The sequence below is a fragment of the Mustela nigripes genome, chromosome 3 (genome assembly GCF_022355385.1).
Source record: "Mustela nigripes isolate SB6536 chromosome 3, MUSNIG.SB6536, whole genome shotgun sequence".
Taxonomy (NCBI): domain Eukaryota; kingdom Metazoa; phylum Chordata; class Mammalia; order Carnivora; family Mustelidae; genus Mustela; species Mustela nigripes.
The window spans coordinates 183,325,052-183,349,872 of NC_081559.1; positions in this window are offsets into that span (position 1 = coordinate 183,325,052).

Here is a 24,821-nt window from a genome sequence, read left to right on the forward strand (position 1 = left end):
CCATAAGGAAAGAAATTAATAAAGTAGAGAAGAAATTACAGATAACAATAACAGCACATATTGTGTATAAAGTGCTATTCAAGGTGCTTTACATATATTGACTCACTCACTCTTCACAGCAACACTTAGAGCATGTAAAATTATTCATTCTCATTCTACTGACAAGTAAAGCAGTGCACAGAGAGATTACCTAACTTTCCCAAACTCACAAAGCTAATAGGGAACAGAGACTGATTTATAATCTGCTCTTATCAACTGTGCTATACTAATCCAAAAGCTGGTTTTTCTTTTGAGAAGACTCTTAAACTTAGATAAACCTCCAGGAAGATTGATCAAGGAGAGAAAGAGAGATTGAGAGAGAGTAAAAGAAAGAAAAGGAGGGAGAGAGAGAGAAGCATTGCTTTTCCAGGATAATTAGGGATCACTGACAAAACAAACCCTAAATCTCAGTGGCATAACATAATAAGTGCTTATTTCTTGCTTCCATCACAATTGTTGGTCAGTGACATCCACAAGGCAACAACTCTCGTCAAGCAGTCATCAGGGGCCCATGGAAGCTGTAGCAGCAGCAGAAGAAGGATGAGAAACACTGGCTCTTAGCTTCCTTGATTTGAAAGTCACACTCTGCTTATCTTTCTTGGGTTTGGGCCAACCAACAGTCACATGTCCTCGCCCAAAATGATAATGAGGCTGGGAATGTAGGAAAACACATGCATTGCTTTGGTAATAACTAGCAACCTCTGCGATTGTTAGAGGATGTCACCAAGAGGATGTTCTTGCTGCTGATCCAAGCAAGCTGGACCCAGGTGATCAGGGGGTCCCCATGCCTGGAAGGCAAGTTCTGCCTGGAAGGCAAGTTCTGCCCACCGTTCCCACAGTAGGAGCTGTCCCAAGGGTGTAGCCTTGAGAGAGTAAGGTGTTGCTGAGACCATGTGGACAGTGTACATGACTGAACCCAAGCAAGGCTACTACCTAAATTCTTAAACTCTTAAATTCTGGCAGGCTGCTATAGAGACTACCTGTTTTGTGGTTGCCCAAGACAAGCCTTGTATGTGGGTTCTCTTGCTTATTAAACCTGCCACCTAACAATCTGGAGAGGTCAGCTCTTTCTTCAGTCTCTCCCCGCCTATACAAAGACCAGGAAATAAGGTGGCGGGAAAAAGAAAAAGTAAATGCAGTAATGTTTAAAAAAAAAAAATTAAAAAAACTACAAACACACTTTAAATATATATCTTATTTTTTTAAAGGAATATTTCCACTGAAATAAATGTATCATACTAATGCACGTTGGTATAAGGCGGTGAGGGGCATATTCTGCATCTTCTGCTCAATTTTTTCTGAAACTTAAGATATCTCCAAAAAAAAAGTTTGTTAAAAAAAGAAAAGCAACACAGCCCCACACCTATCTCACTTATAAATATAACTGCCCAAATCTTAACACAAATATTAGATGAACAAACCCAGTATTATGAAGTATTATTTAAATAACTATACAATGATGATGTAAGGTTTACACCAAAAATAATATGATGAGGACTTAGACTAGATGGTGGAATAGGAAGATCCTGAATTCACCTCCTACTAAGGGCACACGAAATCTAGAGCTCAAGGATCATATGGGTCATATCCCTTTGAAAAAACTCTAAAAACTAGATGACCTGTTCTCACAAAGGATAAAAAGATCACACACAGACAGGTAGGAGAGGCAGAGACCATTGATCTCACCAGAAACCCCATCCCTGGGGCAGAGTGACACAGGATAAAGAGGGATCTCACCAATCCACTCTTCTTTTGCAGAAGTGAGGGGTTGGTTGGTGCCCATATCAGACACCCCAACCCTTGGGATCTGCAGAAGAGAGACAAGCCCCTAAAATGTTTAACTTAGTAAACCGAGAGGGCTAACAACATTCAAGGGACCCAAAGGGCTGTTCTTACTCACCCTGAGGCCCAGTGAGAAAATAGCAGTTTGAAAAGCACCTAGTGGGGGGCGCCTGGGTGGCTCAGTGGGTTAAAGCTCTGCCATTGGATCAGGTTATGATCTCAGGGTCCTGGGATCGAGCCCCACATTGGGCTTTCTGCTCAGCAGGGAGCCTGCTTCCCCTTCTCTTTGCCCGCCTCTCTGCCTACTTGTGATCTCCCTCTCTGTCAAATAAATAAAATCTTTAAAACAATGAAAAGCACCTAGTCTATATATGAAAGAAGATTAATGTGTTAATCTAGCAGCATCTGCTAGAAGGAACAGTAGAAACTCTCCCTAGAGACAAAGACACTTGGCATGCAGCATTTCTATCTCCTTCCCCCCAGCATAAACATGGGGTCACATGCAGGTACCAGCACAGCATGGACACTACCTACCTAACCTGCTTAGACCAAACCCCACCATGCCCCATCCCGCACCCAGGTCTCATTTTCCAGAAGCTGTTTCCCTTAAGCCCACCTTAAGGGACACTCTTTAAAGAGAGGATCCTAATTCTCTGAGAGGATGGGGTCCATTCTTTGATTGATGTGCAGAAGCTTCTTAAACGCAAAATGACTTCCAAAAACAGATCTACCAGGATCTCTATAGCATGCAAATAAAGTCTTTAGTAAAAACTTTGTTCTTCTGAGTGGGTAACATTAACTTAGTCCATGTGCCAACAATACAATTTGGACCTAACTGTTCTTTTGCATTTTGTACCAGAGATGTGGCTCACATTTTAAAAACAAAAGTTGTAAGATCTCTCTTTGCATTTGTCTATGTGCTATGTATGTGTATATATGTATGTTATAGAAATGGACTATTTTTCTAGCTCTGGATGGTATTGCCACAATTAATTTGTAAAAAGCTCTATTTATTGGCTTAATAATTAAGCATTTATATAAATCATGTATATTCTCAGAAATTAACCCAAACGTTTTTCCAAGTTCAGGATCTGAAATAATCTGATAAATAGAAGCTAATTAATGAAATTTAATGAAAGGATGCTTGTCTTCAAAACTCGTCAACAAAAGTAAGGCAGCTCAAAATGATGATTAACTTACTAACCCAAGCGTAATTGTTAAAAACAAGTAATTTAATATAAATAAGATCAAGTGTATACTAAGCTAAACTAAATAATGGAGATTTATTGAATATCTAAATCATTTCCAAATAAGATAAACATTAAATGCTAAACATAAATTTATCTACTTTTGGCTTTTTAATTTTTACAGAGAGACATAAAATATCTGGGCCTCTTAATGAACTGAAACAAAACTATAATGAGGAAGAATATACTTCTGAAACTTTTAAAATTTATTTGTAAGTTTGCTAGTCTACTTCAGGTGCTGGTATATGATAGCTCACCATTGCCTGTTTCCTAGTGTTCACCAGAAAACATAGATTACAAATAGGTTAAAAAGTGGAAAGAAGAGCTGAGAATGCAAAATGAAGCAAAGAGAAAATATCAGAACCCTCGGAGTAATAATACAGTATTACAGTAGCTGTGCATCAGGACCCAGAAAACGGGGCAGATAATGCAGGTACTGAAGCAGCAAGTGTCCCTTCAAAAAGTGAAAAGCAGAGGAACTCCCTTGAGAGCTTTCTCCTCCTCCGGAAATATCTACTGTAACTTCTTGTTTTTCAAACTGTGGTCACACACCACTGGGAGGTTATGATGACCATTTATTTAAATAGAAAATGTGAGTAGTTTCTATAACTATGCATGTCTGTGTATGAAGATAAATGGACAATAAATACAAAAATCTTCAGTTTTATCTGTAATTTACAGGTGGATTTATTTATTATCTATATATCAATAAAGAGAATCATTTCCTAAAGTACAAAATAGAGTATGACACGGCATATATCGAAAATAGGAAATGCGTGTCAGCTCATTCAACTTTGATTTCAGTTACTTATATTGTTTATAGTGCATACGAATGCGCTGGTCATGATATACACTGTATTTCTTGCTGCAGAATGATCCAACATATTTGAAAGTCACTGTGCTTATACCACACTTAACTAGGCAACAAGAGGATCTGTGCGGCCCCCCGAAAAGCCTAATTCAGTACAAGCCCCCTTGCTGTCCTGTTCAGGCACAGTGACAACTCCTCAAATCCAGGCTGTGGTCACTGTTTGATACGCTCATACCCTGTTGCCTTGGTTTTTCACGTTTGCAACTAGTCAGCAATCTTTGTTTAAAAGAACTCCTTCCATTTCTTCCTGCCTTATTTCTTATTTCTTTCTACTTGCTAGGCTGGAAATGACTGGTGGTGGCTTCCAGAACATTTATAGCTTTACCATCAATTTAGAAGCTGTCCCATCTTTCAAATCTTTATTCTTTCCTCAACTTAGAGCAACCTACATACATCAGCAGTACTGTGGGACCCTGTGGCCCCTGACTCTTGGGTCATTCCCAGTCTAGCAGAGCAAATCTCATAATGTAATTTCCAAAAGGTGCAGGGTTTATTTTTAGTAACTAAGTTATGTAGAAGGAGTTTATATTCATTTAATGCAGAGCATAGGCAATTATGCTATCCTCAGAGTAAAACTGTAATTATTCTGTAACAAATGCCTTACATCTTGTCTATTCTAGAGAAGCTTTGTAAGCTTTGAAATCAAGAAAATAGCATTTGAACTAATAAAATTGAAGTCACTAACCAAAAAAAGAGGGCTTTTTTTTTTAAACAAAACTATGAGAAATGATAAAGATGAAAGGGAATTATTATATATAAAAAGTAGGATGTATGTTTTTGGTAAAAGAAGGGATGAGAAATGAAGATGCATTTTTGGTAAGGGAGAAAAAAGAAAGTAATTTTGTCCTAAAGTAAAATGATTTTTCCTAAATAAGAAAGGGGAAAGATAGTACAAAACCAAAATGAATATGGAAAGTTATAGAAGGTTTATGGAAAATAAATCTTGAGAAGGAATTTTATGTGTGATCAAGCTAAGATTAGAATAGATTTATTTAAGTTAAAGATAAAAAAAGGAAGAATTTTAATATCAAAAGTACATTGGTACAAAACAAGAATTTTTCTCTCTGTTAAGAGGATAAGTTTTCTTAGACTGTTGGTCTGCTTTTAATAGGAATAGAAAGGATTTTCTTTAACTTTAATGTAATCTGTCAAGAAAACAAAGATTCTATGTTTTGTCTTTATCAGGTCTTTACTTAAGAAAACTGAGTCTTCTCTATTACTAAGGCTAAGGGTCTTTTTTGTACAACTATGTAGCATTCTCTGTTTGTTAAATTTCATGGGAAGCATTGTCAAATAAGAAATGATGCTAAACTTTCTTTGGGATATATTTATATTTAAGTTATTAATATAAGTGCTCCAGAGATATATGAAGTTCCTCGGAATGTGATGTGCCGGATACAATGTCAGTCATAACTCCTGCAATTGTCTTAGAATATTGTGTATAATAGAAATAACCAATTTTCCTTGTCCACTACATTATAATGAACTCTCATCCAGTATTTAACCACTGTTAATTTTTAAGTCTTTTGTCATTTATAGAGTTATTATTTTACCCTAATGTTTGTGCAAAAACATTCATGCAAAAGTTCTTCAGCTTCTAATAACTTTAAAATCATCACAAGGAACTGGGTAAGAATTTCTACAACTTCAATGGAAAATTAGCAAATTTATAAAATTGGTAACAAAAGATCAAGATCAACAAGAATTAATTGTGGGAGGCTAAATGAACTAACAAAGTTGATAATTGTTATGACTTCATTTTTAAAACATTGTTGGTTCTTTAATATTTTGCTTGCTAGATTTAAAGGACCCTTCTTTTTGTTTTTAAGCTGTCCATAACTTACAATGAATTAGGAAAGTGTGTCTTTACAACAAAGGTTAACAATATATACGTTTACATAAATTCACTAAGAATCTGTTCTACTTATAACAGGACACAATTAGACAAGTCCTTAATTGGGCTAGACAAACCTTTAAAGAGACTTTCAAAGTCTAGTCTGAGTTTCCTTATGAAAAGTTCCAGCAAAGCAGATTCAAAAGAATCTATGTGGTCAGTCACTATTCTTACTGTGCTTCTTTAAATAATCAGGACAATTTTATTTAAACTAGGCTTAATTTGCAAACAAATTGGCCTTGCTATGTATGGTTCATGGAAATAGAAATGATTGTGGAGAGCAAAATTATGTTTTGATAATGCACTTGTGGATCTCAAATTCTAGTGTTATTAATTGTCTTTGAGGTTTTGTTTCCTTTTCTACCCATAAACTGAACAGAGTCCTAAACTTTTCTAGTTTCCTCCAATATTTGGTTATAACTCTCCAAACTAATATTCCCATTTTTCTCCCACTCTGTTGAGTTGAAATCACTATAAAACTAAAACTGCCCTTTTCCTGAAGCCATGCTAGCTAAAGGTAGACAATTTTTTTTTTCTTTTTTAAGAGATGGAGTGAGAAAGTGTGTAGCAAGGAGGGGCAGAGGGAGAAGGAGAGAATCTTAAGCAGACTCTGCACTCGGCTCAGAGCATGTCGCAAGGCTGGAACTCACAGCCCTGAGATCCTGACCTGAGCAGAAATCAAGAGTCAGAGGCTCAACTGACTGAGCCACCCAGGCTCCCCTAAAGCTAGACAGTTTGATATAAACCTCAGAGAAATCACGACGACATCTCATGTGTGGACAGTCTTCCTGCCTGCTGCTATGTGGCCACTCAGAAAGATCACCAGAGACGTTCACGCTGCAAAACAGGAAAAACATCTGATTGCCTCTGCCGTGCCCTCCTCCACCTGGAGATGCTCAGAATCTGACATCTAGAAATCTCCTCTCCTGGCTGCTCTCCAAACTCAGAAAATGTAATTTATCATTTGCTCAAACTATTAATCTTTGCTTTTCTTTTGTTTCCATAGAAATGCCTCCTAGTAAATTACCTGATTGCTCACATCACCTTGAGGCGTAATGGAATTGAAAGCCCCCTGCGAGGCTGCCTCCAGAAATACAACAGCCTCGGATTCATCCAGTCCGACGTGATCAGGAAGATATGCATTTCTAATACATCACGTTGTGTCTGTGTCAGTAACTGACAATCGTCAACTGACTAAGAAATGTAAAACCTGAATCTGAATATAACCCATCTGATTGATTTGATCGGTTAAATGCTGGCTCCTAGGAGTCCTGGGCAAGCTTTCAATCCTTGTCTTTGTTCTTGTGGTCCTCATACTGACCTCACTGGTGTCTTTATACCCTGGAAGGTTTTAGATGCCTGTTGGTAGCTACTCACATGCCACATGGTATCTATCAGGATCCAACAACCGGATGAAATCAACACTAACCATATGAATGATGACGTAGGTGACTGGGTGACCCCTGAGCCTGTCAAAGACTCAATTAACAGAAACAGCAAATGGGTGATTTTTCGAGCCTACTATATCATCGAAGGTAACAGAGAATAACACTATCATGGCTGGCTTATGCTCTGTCTGCTGAGAGAATGACCGAAAGGGAGGAAATGTTAAAGTCAAAAACAAATGGAGACCAACCTGAAAACTTCTCCGAGCAGACAAAAGCAGTTCAGTCATACAAGCAAAGCATCAGTTAGTTTATTTTGACCTGGACCATATCTAGCTTGTGCGTCTGGAAATGATAAGCAAAACTTGAACTGTTTTCTAAGGTTGACATATGATAACAACTGAAAATTGTAACAGTGTAACCAATCATTGGGAAGAATAAACAGTCATTGCTTTCTCACTATGTAAGCTGCTTTATAACAATATACCCTAGAGCTTCATTCCACGTTCCCCTTTGAGTGCTCTGGTTTGTAAACTGTCTTTTTGGTGTGTGCACAATAAATTTTTATTAATACTACTTCAGTGATTCACTGATTCTAAATTTGGCTATTTTGAACCTCTGACAAGAGAAAATTTTACACCCCATTAAAAGTCATAAAATACACCTGAAAAAAAAATGGAGAGATTATTACATCTATGAAGGGCTTGCCTTAACGTCATAAGGATTTCAACTATCTCCAAAAAAAAAATTTTTTTTTTTTTTTTAATTTCACTAGCACTGGCGACTGAGTCCTTCTTCCAGACATCATCCTGGGTGATCTATGAAATGAGAGGCAAGTGTGGATCTGAGGATCTTACAACTAAAATCAAACAGACAAACAAATTGTGTAGAATAATACATTGGTGAACAAAAAATGGATTCATGATTTAATGTGGGTGGAAACTGGCAGTATGGGGTAGACAAGTGCCAGTCCCACCGTCAGGGGACAGAGTGGGGCAGAGCTGTATTATTTTAAGCTTTTCATTAGAGAGTAAACATGGACAAAAATAAAGAATAGTGTGTGAAATCCCCTTATATCCATTACCCTGCTTTACCAATTCCCAACTCATGGAAAACTTTTTTAACCTTTACCCTCTACATCTCCTTCTCACCTAGATAAATTTGCCCAGCTGACCTCAGGAGCCTCTCTTAACTCAATCTTCAATGACTGAGCTAAGAGTCAATGATTCCATTGCACTTATGAATGACCATAACATGAAAATCTTATGCACCAGGTGATGAGATTCAATAATTATTTTAAAAAGAATATTTAAAAAGATTATGTTTCATAATACAACTTAGCAGCAACATACAATACCACTCATCCATTCTTTCTTCCTTCCTTCCTTCCTTCCTTTGGCTTAAAGGACACTTTCTCTCAATTCTCCTCCTAGCTAAACAGTCATCCCTTCTTAGTTTTCTTTTATGCTTTCTCCCCATTTTCCAAATCTTTAGCATTGAAATTCACCAAGGCTATGTCCCCAGACCTCTCCTCTAACTGAACTTACTGCCCAACTAACCTCAACCGTTCTCATAACATGAAATAGCATCTAATCACTGATGATTTACCAAATTTATATCTCTACCTTGGACTTGTCCCCTGAACTCCAGATACACATATACAATTGTCTATTCCATGTTTACATTTAAATGTTTAATAAACAGTACATCCTAAGGGAAAACCTTGATTTTCCTTCTTCTAACTACCCAATGCCCTAGAGAGCTCTTCTACTTTTTTTATTTCATTAAGTATCAGTTCCATTCTTCCGTGCTCAGAAAACCCTGGATTCACCCACAATTTCACTTTCTCTAATAACTCATATCCAATCTATCAGAAATCCTGTGTAACGTGCCTTCAAACATCAAGAGTTGTATAGCTTTGTACCACCCCACAACTATCAGTTGTTCAGGACTTACTGATTTCTTACATGGGTTATTGTAAAGCTTCCTCCTTAATCTCCTTAAACTTACCCTTTAAACCTATTTTCTATATCTCAGCTAGAGGTTTGTTCATTGTTGTTGTTTTCGTTTTTTGTTTGTTTTATATCTTTTAATAGATTCTTTTGTAGAGCACTTTTAGGTACAGAGGAAAATGGAGCATGAAATATAGAAAGTTCCATATATCCTATACATATCCTACCTCATACTTGCATAGTCTCTTCCACTATCAGTGTCCCCCTAGAGAAGTGTATTTGCTACCACTGATGAACCTACACTGACATATAATCATCCCAAGTCTTAGTTTGCACTGGGGATCATTCTTGGTGCTGTATTTTCCATTCTTGGTGCTGTATAGTTGTGGGGTGGTATTTTCCATGGGTTTTCACAAATGTATAACAACTTGTATCCACAATTATAACATCATAAAGAATAATTTCACAGCCCTAAAAATCCTCTCCATACTGCCAATTTACCCCTGCCTCCCTCAAATTCCTGACAACCACTTATCTTTTTACTCTTCCCATAGTTTTGCCTTTTCCAGAATCTTACAGCGTTGGAATCACAGTATGCAGCCATTTTAGACTAGCTTTTTTCTTAGCAATATCCATTTAAGTTTCCTGCACGTCTTTCAAGGGTTGATAGCTCATTTCTTTTTAGCACCAAGTAATAATCCACTGTCTGGCTGTACCACAGTTTATTTATCCTACTGAAGAGCATTTTGGTTGCTTCCAAGTTTTGGCAACTGTGAATAAAGCTCCTATAAACATCTGTATGTGGGTCTGGTTGTTTTTTTTTTTTTTTTTTTCAACTCTTGTGGGTAAATACCAAGGATTGTTATTGCTGATCATATTGTCAAGAGTATGTTTTGTTTTGTAAAAAAGTGACAAACTGTCTTCTAAAGTGGCTGTACCATTTTTCATTTCCACCAGCACTAAATGAAAATTCCTGTTGCTCCACACCTTCGATATTTGATGTTATTAGTATTTTGGATTTTTGCCATTCTAATAGGTGTGTGGTGATGTCTCATTACTTTCGTTTGCAACTCCCTAGTGACATACGATGTTGAGCATTTTTTTATAGGCTTATTTGCCATCTGTGTATTTTCCTGAATGAGATCTCTGTTAAGATCATTTTTTAATCAGATTGTCCATTTTCTTACCAGTGAATTTTAGAGCCCTTTAAAATATATGTTAGATTAAAAAAATAAATAAATAAAATGTATGTTACATCATGTTAATGCTCTTCTCAAAACGAGAATAATTTGTATTTATGTTTCACCAGGAATTGTTATAAGTGCTTTTCATTTAGCATTCCTTCATTTATTTTTAAAGATTTATTTATATATTTATTTGACAGAGAGAGAGCACAAGTAGACAGAGAGAGAAAGAGAGAAGCAGGCTCCCTGCTGAGCAAAAAGCCCGATGCGGAACTCGATTCCAGGACCCTGAGATCATGACCTGAGCTGAAGGCAGTGGCTTAACCCACTGAGCCACCCTGGTACCCCACATTCCTTCATTTTTAAGATGCATTTCTTTTTCTTTCCACATTTTAACATAGTTTAAATTGGGATCTTTCTCATTATTGCTGACCAAGCAGTAGTCATGATTTAACAGTCATTGCCTTTGCATGCACATAGAAAGTTACCAAAGGTTTCAGTGTCATGGAAGAAAATCTGAGATAATAGTAGAGCATTCTTTTTAAAAACTGGTTATTTATGCTCTTACTGGAAGTAAGAATGATACTGAATGGAAAACCATAGGCATAGACAATGCTGAAGGAAAAGGTGTTGGAACCTAAATGTTACTGAGTTTTAGAAACACTTCAATCAATTCATGCAACTTCTAGTTGAGACACTGTGGGTGCTGTCCTAGGACTATGAAAAATCCATAAATAGACTAACCATCACAAAGGCTGACACTCCACCTTAAATCATGTTACTACATGTTTACTTCTAGATGATCTGTCCCTTCTTTCTCACTGTCAGAGCAAAACATGAACATCCTCTGGAGAAAGAGAAGATCATTCACATCTTTCCAATTTTTTACACACAACTCTAGAATACAATGAGAATCACTAGACATGACAGAAAGAAGAAATAAATGACAGAAAACCTTCAGGTGTTATACATATTGAAGTTATCAAACAAGGAGATTAAAATCATGTGACAGATGTGTTCAAGAAATAGAATACAAGGCAGGTACCCTCACCTGAGAAATGAATCAAATAGAAACTGTAGCACTGAAGAAAATGAAAATTCAGAACTTAATAGATAAGGATGCAGAACAAACACATAAGAAGAATTACAGAACGGCAAGGTCGGTTAGTACAAAATATTTAGACCAGCACCTTGGTTCTCCAGCAGATGACATGGGCCCAGAGAGGCCGATTATTGCATCAGACTTTCATCACTGTCTGGTGCCAGAGCAGAGCCAGGAGTTGAGTTCCATGACCTGATATCCAGTGCTCATCCTCCGATGTCTCCCACTTAACAACATCTTCCTTCGAGAAAGTCTGATATCTCCAGAACAGCAATCCCTCCACAGAGATCCCAGAGAAGGTGATGACTGGAGCTCCTCTGCGACATCCTGACTCTCCAAAAAAGGCAGTTTAAACCCAGAATTATAAGTGAAGTGTTAACTCTAAAATTTGCCTGTGAAAGGCTAAATGGTTCTCACCACTTGGTTCTCTGGAGTGAATTGACCTCTTCCCCCCACATACTGAGCAAATGTCTGGGGACATTTTTGTCATGACTAGGGGGATGCTACTGCCATCTAGATAAAGTCCAAAGGTGTTGATTCACATTCTGCAACACACAGGATAGTTCCCCACAGAACAAAAGTGGTCTGGTCCTAAATTTCTGTAATGCCAACACAGAAACCTGACCTAGACTGAATTGCAGGGCGGAAATTAAAAAGGATAACAAAAAAAAAAAAAAAAAGAGAGAGAGAGAGAGAGAGAGAAAGGGACATGTAGGACATAATTGCAAGATCTAAAATGTGGTAATTGGAGTCCATTGAGAGATAACATAGAGAATGGGTGGAAACAATAATACTGAAGGTGATACAGACCAAGAATATTCCAAAACTTCCAAATTCCTTCAAACCACAGACTCAATAGAGTCTTGAAACTTCAAGTATGATCACTTCACAGTAAAATTCCAAAAAATCAAAGACAAAACATCATTAATGCATTCAGAGAGAGAGAGAGAGAGAGAGAGGATATCCTTTCAAAGGGATAACAGTCTAACATCAGATTCTTTGAGTCTTTTAAGGACTGTAAACCAAACATCCTATACCTAGTGAAGATGCCCTTTAAAAATGAAGGGCAAAAATTAAAATAAAGGGTAAATGAAAATGTTTTCAGATTTTAAAAATCTATAAGAATGCAAATCTGGGTTAAAAGAAGCATAAAGTGTCTTCTTCAGGCAGAAGGAAAATGATTCCAGAGAGAAGCAGAAATTCAGGAAGAAATATGATCACTTTAAAGAGTAAACATGTGGATGTATCTAGAAGAATACTTACTCTGTAATAGACAGCAGTGTCTTGGGAGGTGTATATTTAAAATTACATTTCATAAAAACAAGAACAAAAAAGATCGACAAGTGTTGGTCTTAGCTCAGGCTGCTATCACAAAATAAGCCTCGATGGGTGGCATAAATAATAGACATTTATTTCTCACAGTTCTAGAGGCTGAAAGTCTAAGATCATGGTATCAGCAAGATTGTGTTCTTGGTGAGAATTGGCTTCCCAGCTCGCAGAAGGCTGCCTTCTTAATGCGTCCTCACGTGGCAAAGATGGAGAAAGAGAGAAGACACAGGCTTTCTGGGCTCTTGTCTAAGAGCTCTATCCCAGGCATGGGAGATCTATCCTCACGATCTCATCTAAACTTAATTATCTCCAGAAGGCCCCACCTCCTAATGTGATGACATCAGAAAGTTATCACATTGTGGGTTAAAACTTCAACATATGAGCTTTGGAGGACACAAGTATTCAGCCCATGACAGAGGGGGACATAGAGTCCAAGTGTTACTGTGAACTTGCATTGCTAGCAACGTGGTAAAGTGCAAGTGAAAAGTAGGTTTATGACTCTGATTGTGGTGATGGTTTCACAGGTGTATGCATATGTCCAAACTCATGAATTGTATACATTGTTTTATTTTTTTATCGTTACATTAGTCACCATACAGTACATCATTAGGTTTTGATGTCGTGTTCTGTTATTGTTTGCCTATAACACCCAGTGCCCTATGCAATCTGTCCCTTCCTGGATACCCACCACCGAGTTGTTAAAAAAAAAAATCAATAAAAGCATTGGTTATTTGAATAGCATGTTTAACAAATTACATCAGATTGATGTGTCTAGGATACTTTAGGCATGACAGAATATACATTATTTTTAAGTGCAAATGGGATAATTACTAAAATTGATTATGCGGTAGTCCCTGACACACATCTCTTCGTCTGAATAATGTAACATATATCTACTCAACTTTTTATGTTAAATTTTTTTGACTGTGCATTTAGGGTGACTTTTTTTCCCCTCTCCTGTCTCCTCTGGGTAACAACTCAGCCCCTACCTTTAAAGAATGATTTTTTTAAAAAATGAACTAATTGAGACAAAATTGTCATTAAAATGAACTCCAAATAAAAGTTTCTAGAAAGACAAGGAACAGTGATTACTGGGTGTTTTTCTCTAAACAAGGGCTTATGTTTCAGAAGCCCAGCCCTTCTCCCTTCCAAATGGAGGCAAAAAGCTCAATACATAAATGGAAAATAAAATAGGAAACCATTTATTTTCCAAAACATATTAGGGATAAAGGATATAACCAACAATATCATACTGACTCATATGTTCAAGTTCACTGTAGTTTTCAAAATGAAAGTATTTTAAATTCTGCCCCTCTCTACAAAGAAGGGCCTTCGGCGAGTATTGGGAAAGAAATCTTTTTGGTTCTATCCAATTCACACAGACTATAAACTGAACTACATGAGACCCAATGAATCCTAGTGAACCTACTCATTTACAACCATCATTTATAGAGGATGTTTTTTGGATAGTGAGAATGACCGACACACTCTTTCAAAGAAATTGACAAAATCAGAAGAATTATGAGGAGAAAGAATTGAAAAGTAGCAGCTACATTTTCTAACAGGTTTATTTGGGACTCACATGAACTTCCCATCTTTTTCAGTACATTCTCCAAAGAGCCAAGATGACACTTCAACAAAATGTATTATTTTACATTACATTACAGAGCACAGAAAAAAATAAGAGCCTTACAGAACCCTACACAAAGACTTTTTACATAAGATCCCAGCCTCTCCAAACGCAAAGATCTGAAAACCAAAACTTTCTGATCTCTGTTTCCTTGCAGTGGGCCTCTGTAGGCAGTTTTCTCTGAGTGTTCTATTGGTTTCTCCTTCTGCATTTCTGCTTTCTCTTCCTCCAAGTACGATACTTCCTTCATGCATTCCTACTTGGCCCAAAAATTGGCCCAAGGCCCTACTTGGTCTATACAAGAGGACATCTTTATTTCATCCCAAATGTAGTGGAGGCACAAAAAGGCTAACTTGAACTGCCTTTCTTAAGGGCCTCTAGACATGTCCTCAAGGCATGGAAAGATCCAGTGAAGGCTCCATCTGGCAATAGCAATTTATAGCCTTATCTGAAACACTGAAATATCAATTGGCATTGTAAGGTAGGCTTGGCTGCTGTCCAGTGTTTTAATATCCCTGTCAGCCAGATTGCAAAGCTTGCTCCCTGAGATGTCCTCAAGTTCCTGTGACAATGAGTCCAGAGAAGACTGTGTCTACCTTTTGGTATGGAATTTTCATCCCCTGTACTAGAATCCTCCTGCACTTCATTCTGGCCACATTTTTTGATTACATAATCTAGCCTCATGGATATAATATCCTCTTAACTTTTCCTCTGAACCCAAATCACATGTGTCTGTAGATTCCTCAAAGTTCTTTTAAATTGCATTATCTTTAAGGAGGTCTAAATAATTTGCATTTGTTTATATTATGCTTACCCACATTTATATCATGTTTGGTTAATAGTAAGTGAAAACTGAGCCAGGTTCTTCCAGACTGGTCTGGGCAACTGAATGGAAAACAACTCATCTCATTTTGTTTGAGATTCTGCCAGCATTGTTTAAAACTTCAGCGCTATATTTCTGTAATATTGAAGTGCCAGGGTTTATGTTCATATGACCTCTGGGCTTTCATCTGTGTCTCCACCACTATCTTCCTTGATATTATGAACACTCAAAGGCAGAAAATAAATGGAAAATAATAAATTAGCTGTACACAAATAATTCATAAATTCTATGTAAAACTTTAGAACTTTTTGGTTACAATGTTAACTTCTCATGGGCTTCCACTCCCATTACCACACCCAAAAATACTAAGAAAATAATAGGAGATTTCCATCAAAAATCACACAACACAATTATATTCATATAAATGTAAATAAAACACATGAAAATAAGCAAACAAAAAATCTCCAAAATCTGTCTCTCAAAAGATTTTTGTTGCCATTACAACTTGAAATCACCACTACTGAAAATGAGAACAAGATTTTACCAGGGAAAGATAGAAGTATCTTTAGGCATACTTTATAGCTCCACTGAAGCCTAGAGACAAAACATTTACTAGGACACTAACCTTCAGGGTCATGCAGTACTTCCATGCAGCTCAAGTGCATGCACAGAAAATTTAGGAAGCTGAATTGCTTTAGGTTTGAAGCTTCACTAGTCAACAATGACAGTAATATAATAGGTCAAGAGATTCTCAGATTTTGGCTGCTTTAATTTTTTAAAATTGTCCATTTAATCAAATCTAATCTCTATAAAAGAACATATTAATGGATGATATTTACTAAATATCTATGATGTGTCAGGCACTGTGCTAAATGCTTTATGTACACTGTCATGTTCTAATATTCAAAATTGTTCTAGGATGTAATAATTATTATTATCTTTTACAGATAAGGAAGTTGAGTTTCAGCAAGGTTAAATAACCTGCTTTTAGTCTCACCGCAGCAAGTAATGGCTGATATTCTAACTCTAGTCTGTCTTAATATTCACCTCACGAATTGACTGTTTCACTATAAAGATGTAGGAGGGAGTGGACAGGATAAAGTGAGGGAGGCTATGGAGAAGAGATCTCAGAGTGGTTGGATGAGAAGGATTAGTAGGAGCACATTAGTTACACACACACGCACACACACACAGGAATAGGACGCTCTGAATAGAAATTGGGGGCTTGAATTTAGGATTTCAAAGTTGGTCCCATTTTAAATAAAAAAGAGAAACCAGTTCTGTGATTAAAGTGGGTTGAATTGGGGTGCCTGGGTGGCTCAGTCTGTTAAGCATCTGCCTTCTGCTCAGGTCATGATCTCAGGGTCCTGGGATGGAGCCCTACATCAAGCTCTCTGCTCAGTTGTTAGTTTTCTTCTCTCTCTTCCTCTCCCTCTGTGATCTCTCTCTTTCAAATAAATAAATAAAATATATTTTGAAAAAGTGGGTTAAATAATGAAATTTTTTGTAGAGGAGAAAAAAGAAGTGGGAAGTAAGGGTGTTAACTATGTCATCCACTTTGAGGCTCAAGTTGCCAGAATAATGACTGCCATTGAGTTGTAGAGGAAATGGTTAGTCTGTTTCCAAAGTCTTTATTAAAAGAGAAGTTGAGGTCAACAAGAGTAAAGAGAGAGAATAGAGCATAGACGCCGAATGAGACAAGTTAATGAACTAAGTATTTTCTCATTAGACTGGAAGAGTAACAGTCTAAGAACCTTTATCTTTGGACAAGAAAGATGTCAGTTCTGACTTATGACCCTGAGATTTGTGAGGTATAATGTGTGACTGCAGCACAAATTACCTCACACATAGCACTCAGCACATGTTTGTTATTTCACAGTTTTGGAGGGTCACAAATCTGGGCATGGTTTAGCTGGGTTCTCAGCTTTAGGATCTCTCACAAGGCTGCAATCACAATGTCAGCCTGAGCTGGGGTCTCATCTGAAGGCTCCACTTTCAAATCCATATGGTTATTGATAGAATATTAGCTCTGCAATGTCTATTGGATTGAGGGACTCAGTTCTCTTAGACGGCTGTAACTGGAGGATACTGCAAATTTCTTCTATGTGGGTCCCTCCTATATGGCAGTTTGATTTATCAAAGCCAAAATAGGAGAATATGCTAGCAAAGTGGAACTCATAATCTTGTAACCTAATGATGAAAACACATCCCATCACTTTGCCATATTCTATTAGAATCATGAGGCCAGCCTACACCCAAAGAGGGAAATTGCACAAGGGTGTGCATTCCAGGGGGTCATCAGGGACTGTATTAGGGGCTGTCTGCCACATGGTGTGAGGGGATGAGAAGGCTTTCTTTGAAAAGAGGATAGGGAAGGCAGCATTCTTAGAGATCAGCCAGGTGTCTGTTAAGCTTAAGAATTAAAGTGAACATCAAGCGGGAATTTGTTAACTCACATTGGGATAGTGATTCTTGCGGGTCCAGGAGAAAAAGTTGAGAGAAGAAACTTGGAAATTGGGTGACAGAAAAAGAAACACAGAAGAATGAGACCCAGAATTCTGTGAAGAAAAAGAGTTTAAGGCAGACATACTGACTTGTTCTCAAAAGTGAGTTATTACATGCATCTGTTAAAAACAAAACAAAACAAAAAACAAAAACAAACCAACAATGACAACAACAACAAACCCAGTCTGGAATTAGAGGTATACCTTCTAACAACTACAACAAACTAGTTGATTACATGGTGGCCAAACCAAAGTCCTAAATCCTTTCACCTCCCTTGCTTACAAATTTTTTTTATAAAAGATGTATTTATTTATTTTAGAGAGAAAGAGAAAGAGAGAGAGAGAGTAGAGGAGAGGCTGAAGGAGAGGAGGAGAGATCATCTCAAACAGACTCCCTGCTGAGCATGGAGCCTAACGTGGGGCTTCATCTCAGGACACTGAGATCATGACCAGAGCAGAAATCAAGTCATATGTTCAACTCACTGAGCCACCGAGGTGTCCCCGGCTTATGTTCCTTATAAGCTCAGATATCTTCTTATTCTTCATAAAGTGTATAACCCTACAGATCTTAAGACACAAATGAAACAATGCTGTAAAGGGGGTGGTGAAGGAATTATTTGGTCAACCCAACTGGGAAAGCTGTCACACTTCGTTGTCTTAAATGGATTTGAGGGGATCCTGTACTGATTTTATAGCTTCTTCTCTTTAGTTAATGAAATATAAGTTAAGGTCTCATATTTTCAAATGCCTGTGGAATTACAGTAAAATCAAGGAACTAGGGCCTATACTTCTACTAGAAACCATGACCTTGTTGGGACGGACAGCTTCAATGCCTCTACACACTGAATCACAGTCCTGGGGAACTCCATCCACAGCCCTTCTGATTTCAAGTGCTAGAAATTGCTATGCGTACATGGAAAGATTGGGGTCCACTGAGAATACTTATTCCTGTCTCATTTGCCTTCCCACCCTCAAAAATCTATATTTACTTTAAAACCAACATTATGAAACACGGATGGAATTAGATGTCTAAAGTTTCTTTATTCTCTCATCGCCTACAATTAAAAGATAAAATCAAGCCCTTGTCCCAAACTTTCTTTTGTCTTACTAATAATGAGTACACTGTCTGCGAGAATATAAAATATCCCCCTTTTACTAGTACTCTCTCTAGGGAAGTCATTTTAGGACGTTTTATTATCACTTTAGAGAAGACGTTCTAATCATTATTTAGTATTCAAAGGGAGCTACCAGGCTGTGGGCCTTAGGCCTTTGGAAATATGGGGAATAGGGAGTTTCTGAAAGTGATTCCATTGACTTTAAAAACATTATTGAACAAATATTATCAAAAGGTCTGCCATTCAGTGGGATGTTTCTTTGTCTTTTTATCTGTCCATTGGGTACTTTCTGAAAAGAATCCTTAGTGACTGAATCAAACACCAAAGTATCAACTTGTTAGAAATTGGCCAGAAATGCAAAACGAGAATAATATCCTTTTGTTTCTTTTCATATAAAGCAAGTTTGTGTGTAGGGGTAGGGGGTGAGGAGAGGGAGGCCAAACCCCACAGTGTCTGTTCCATTGTTCAGAAAGCTCCGAGGAAGAAGTATTGCTTTGTGTCTTTTGTCATTTTCCTTTTAAACCAGGGGATTTTTCTAATGTGCTAAAACACTAGAATAATACTTGTGATAAAATTGGAAAAATTGTCTTTGGGGAAAAATACAGAGATACTGAAACAAATTTATTAGAACTGAGGAGATGGGTGTTGTTTGTTAGAACCTGTGAATGTCTTGTCATTTTATATTTGGTTTCAAAAGAAAAAAGATTTTGTTCTACTAACCTAACTTTTCTGCAAAAATATATACCATACAATTCTTCGTTCTTTTCTATTTCCTAGGTTCCACTCACCATTATTAGATGGCATGCACACTTACCATTTATGTGTTTATATGAAATTAACTGATGTCGCATATTCATTGCAAGGGAGAAAGTGGAGCCCATGAGAGGTGTTTCTACTTACATTTCCATTTTCAAGGCAATCCATGCATTGTTTTAATAAAATTTTCTATTTAAATTTAAGTAAGAACTTACCTATTGCTCTTGAACCCCTAGGGCATCTACCATATGTCAAAACTTTTAAGTTTCAAGTATAATTAAAAAAATAAAAGACTAATTGTATCTATTACCTTACTTAGTGTAGAATATTTGGTCATCTAAGCAAGTTGGTTTTAGCAAAAGAAAAAATAGAAGCATACTTCAAAATTTTCCTATTTGTTCAATGCTATGACATTATTGCCATAAATAAAATAGAACATCCACTATTTGAAGTAGAAGGAGACTCTTTCAAGGAGCAGCCTAACAGTTTTTCCTCCCAAGTTTCATATTTCCTTTGCTTTTCTTATGATCTAATCATTTCTACCATCTTGGTCTCAGAATCAGTTTCCTTACCTTCAATATTCTGGCTTAATTTGGGGGTGGTGTAGGAGAACCTTTCTTTTGATTCCCCGTAACAATGATGAGCAGTGCTGAGTAACTAAAATAATGCTACCCAACAGTAGGGGCAGCATAATGAAAAGATGCAAATAAATCATAATAAGAATGAACAGAGTCAAGTTCTCCAAACATAGGCTCTTTATTCCCTTTGTGAAGATTACTATATTTTACTCTCCCAAAGATGTCAATAGGTATGTTGCTTACTGCTTTTGAATTCCCTCACTGAGGAGAGCTGCCTGCATTATACCCCTTGAAAGCTAACTTTTATTCACTCAGTACCTTTAAGTCAAAGCAAGAGTGCTCTGTGTTTCTGCCTCCTCCTCCCAACCCTGCTTCCGTCTTGCCTGAAGACATCCATCCAACCAGTGGTAAGTAGGAGGGATAAGATTTATAACCCTCACTCTCATGGGTTTTATACCTTGGCTGGGGGAAAGGCAAAATTAGACCAAAAAATGAGTAATTTCTAAGAGTCACCTGAAAGAGAAACAAGGTGGTATGATGGAGAGGAACCAAGATTGGAGAAGGGAAACTGCTTTGCTAACATTGTTCTAGAACACTTTTCTGAGGAGGCTGCATTTGAGCTGACCCAGGAATGGGGAGGAGGAGCCGTCTGTGAGAAAGTCTAGGGACAAGACATCCAGGTGGAGGAGTAGCAAGGGCAAGCAGAGTAATACTGGAGGAGCTAGAAGTGTTCTAGATCAGAAATAAAGCCAATGTGGCTACAGCATCGTGAGCAAAAAGTGCCACACGAGAGGGCAAATAAGCAGAGGCCAGATCTGCCAGAGAGCCTGGCAGGTCACAGTAAGGAGTACAGGTTTTTTCCCAATTGCCACCAGAAGCCACTATATATACCCACGCTCCATCCAAACAACCAGCATTGATTAGTCTTAGTAAGATTTTTTTTAAGATTTTATTTTATTTATTTGACAGAGAGAGAGAGATCATAAGTAGGCAGAGAGGCAGGCAGAGAGAGAGAGAGAGAGTGGGAAGCAGGCTCCCTTCTGAACAGAGAGCCTGATGCAGACCTCGATCCCAGGACCCTGAGATCATGACCTGAGCCAAAGGCAGAGGCTTAACCCACTGAGCCACCCAGGTGCCCCATTCTTAGTAGATTTTTATTTCAAACAGGCAGTTTATACTTACCACAATCTACCAAATTTTCCACAACAAAAATGCTTGATTTTTATCACTCCCCCACTAATAGGAATCATGGATTCTGAGAGAGATGATTTATTTCTAGTGTAAATGAGGGAAAATACAGCTTGAGCCTAGAACAACTTGTGCCAGAAGCAAAGACATTCTCAAAGACTAACAGTGACATGTTAAGAGAGGGAGTCAGCTTCAAGGGACACTGAATGGCTAAATATTTTAACAATTTGAGTATTTAAAAAAAAAAAAAAGCTTGTAACACATTGACTATTTTTCTTTAAAAGTCCATAGTGTTAAAAGATAAACTGAAGCATGTTAAAATTTTAAGAGTTTGAGTAAAAACCCTTTCAAGTCAGGCAGGATCAGACTGGAAATGGTTAGAAGTGCTGCATTGATGGGTCCTTGGGGACAGACTTTTATAGAGAAAAGGTAGAAGCAAAGTAAGGAGATTATTGATTGGCTATCTATTGTTTGTAGCCTAGTTGGCTGTTTCGTGATTTGTTGTCCTTAGGTTTCAATTTCCTAACTGAGTCATGCTTAGATTTTCCTTTACATCTGTAGGCTACCAGGGCATTGAGTCACTTCAGTAAAATTGGGCTCCTTTTCATTAATTTAACCCTAGGGATAGCCCTTAATCCTGGGGGAAGACAGGAGATGGAAGGAGAAAAGAAAGTTATTTTTGAAGAAGAATGTCAAGTAAAGGTAGAAACACTGGTAATACTACAAAAAAAAAAAAAAAAAAAAAGGCAACTTCTTCCCCTTCCCCCAATGTAACCAATGTTTTGGGAAACCATCAGAATGGTGATCCTTGGGTAAAAGAATTTTGAATAGCAGGATATTTATGGGATACTCAAAGTGTCATGCTGATGAGGGAGCAGGAGGCTGGCTGAGGACAGAGCAAAAGCTGGCGCCTTGCACCCCCTCTTCACCCGCTCCCCTCCACATGTGTAGCATCCCTCAGGCAGCCCTGACTGCCATGAACAATAAGCAAATAGTTAACTTGTAGAGCTCACAATCCTGCTAGACAGGAGTCTCCCTTGGCTTACAAATGTCCTAAATCTCACTAACAAAGACGATTGATAGCAGGATTGTGACATCCCACCAAAAAGTCGCCCAACTCTCTTAATATTAATGGCTGGTCTAAAGACAACATTGATCCAGTCAGGCAAGGCCTCGGCGGCCTGTAACATCCTGGCACCTAGTAGGCCCTCTTTAGCATATGAAAACTCCGCTGAAACCTCCCTTTCCCTCACCTTCCCCCAACCGCAGGGTATATAACTTGCCTACCCTCACAACCCAGGGCAGCCGCATCTCCGCCTGCCCACGGGCCCTGTCCCCGTGCTCTAATAAATCACCTTTTGCACCAACGAAGTCTTAAGAATTCTTTCTTTAGTCGTCGGCTCCGAACCTCTTCACCCCATCGAACCTGACTTAGGTTCTGGGACTTCATCAGTGCTACTGATTACTTACTAATTACAAGGGGAAATGCCTCTTTATAATGAAAGAACAATTTAATCAAGCAATCCAACAGCACCACCAATATTGAAAACAAACACAGAACCAAGGTGCTATCCTGTGCCTCTTGATGTGATGGTTAAAAGATAATTTTTTAAAAAATGATTAGGTTATGACGCTCACGGAGATATAAAATAAATTGGTTAAAGGAATTTAGCTCCTTGCTAATCTGTGAGAGAAAAAGGCAGATGTTACAGTTGATTCAAAAGAGAATTCAGGGAACAGATGCATTTATAGATGAGGATCATTGAAATTAATGTGCAAATGGAGGCAATACTGGTTTTTCTGCTGGGAGATTGAGAGGGGAAAGGGCAGCAATTGAAACTCTATTGTCTCTGGTCATAATTTGCATATCTATAGGCAAGAATTAGGTGACATTGTTATGTTATCTATAATTTACAGTTTTTAGATAGCTTCTGTGGAATCAGAGTCAGATAACCCAGAGCAATTGCTCCAGACTGCATGATTTTTCATTGAGGTCCAATGTTGTAATAAGCAACACACAATATTGATAATGGGATATTTTTGCCAAAAACATTTAACCTGAATTTAGTCAGACAAAACTAGAATATAGCACATCCTATATACCTCGCCTGAACCCTCTTAAAACAGTTGATGTCATGAAAAAGTATAAAAAAAAGATGGGGAGAATGTTCTTGATTGTAACAGAATAGGAAGCCTAATAATTACATATGGTGGGAAAATCTTGACTGCATTCTGGGCTCTACAAAAGATACAGAATAGATTTGGGATGGTACTCAGGAAAATTAATATATGGACTGCATATTAGTTGATATTATTGAATCAGTGTTAAGTTTCTTAGTTTATAATGGTTTGGGGGTTATGTAGGTAAAATTCTTTAGTCTTAGGTATGTACATACTGAAGTATTTAATGTTGCCATGCTATCATGTCCTGCACACTTCAAATGTTTCTGAAAAAAAGATAATGCATATATAGAGAATAAATTTGTCAAAAGGTTAACTAACTCGTGAATCTAGGTGAAAAATACATAAATGTTTACAAAAGTATTTTCATAGATTCTTGTTCATTGAACTATCAACCTTTAAAAGAGATTTGCAATTTTTAGTACAAAAAAGTTAAGGAAAAAGGTAAAAGTTCTTAGAACAAAGTAATGTTTATAAAAATGAGTTTAAAGAAAATGATGTACATTAAATATGTGGCTCTGAAAATATATGAATCATTGATAAGGATATATTGAGAGACAGATATGAGAGAGAGAGAGAGTGATGGATAGATAGACCGACTTAATGCAGGAATTGCAACTTATCAAGTATTTGTCAATTTCCAAGACTAACATCCATTCAGCCTCCATCCCACACTTGCCCAATATCAAGGAGTTCCACTCTTTTCAGGTAAAAGGTATCTTTTTCATATGAAAAAATTATCAATATTGTGATTGTCACTTTCTAATCTCTCTTCATTAAAAAATACATAATGACCATTCATCCATGAATTCAAGAAACATTTAGAAATTAATTTCTATGTCATTAAGCACAAGATTATTTACATAAATGTATGAATTGGGAATTCCCATATGGATGAGGCATTGTATTTGTTCAGCTTAGAGACTATTTAGACTATGGAATCACTATGAGTTCTACATTGGTTTTTTACTATTCTGCAGACACAGGAAAAATGAATTCAAAATGGGAATGACTTTAGATGGTGACACAGGAGGGCTTATTTTTATTCTATCACCAAACACCCTCTTAAACAAGATTTAAATTTGGTTTGCTTGTTCCTAAGACAGGTAGGAATTGCCAAGGGTAGAACCCAGGGTTCTGGACTAAGTTTGACATGGAATAAATTTTGACTTAATGATAATCCTTTCTGGATGCTGAGCCCTGGAAAATTTGCTTGGCTTTCCTGAGTCATGGTTTCATCATTTGTGAGGAAAAAATAACA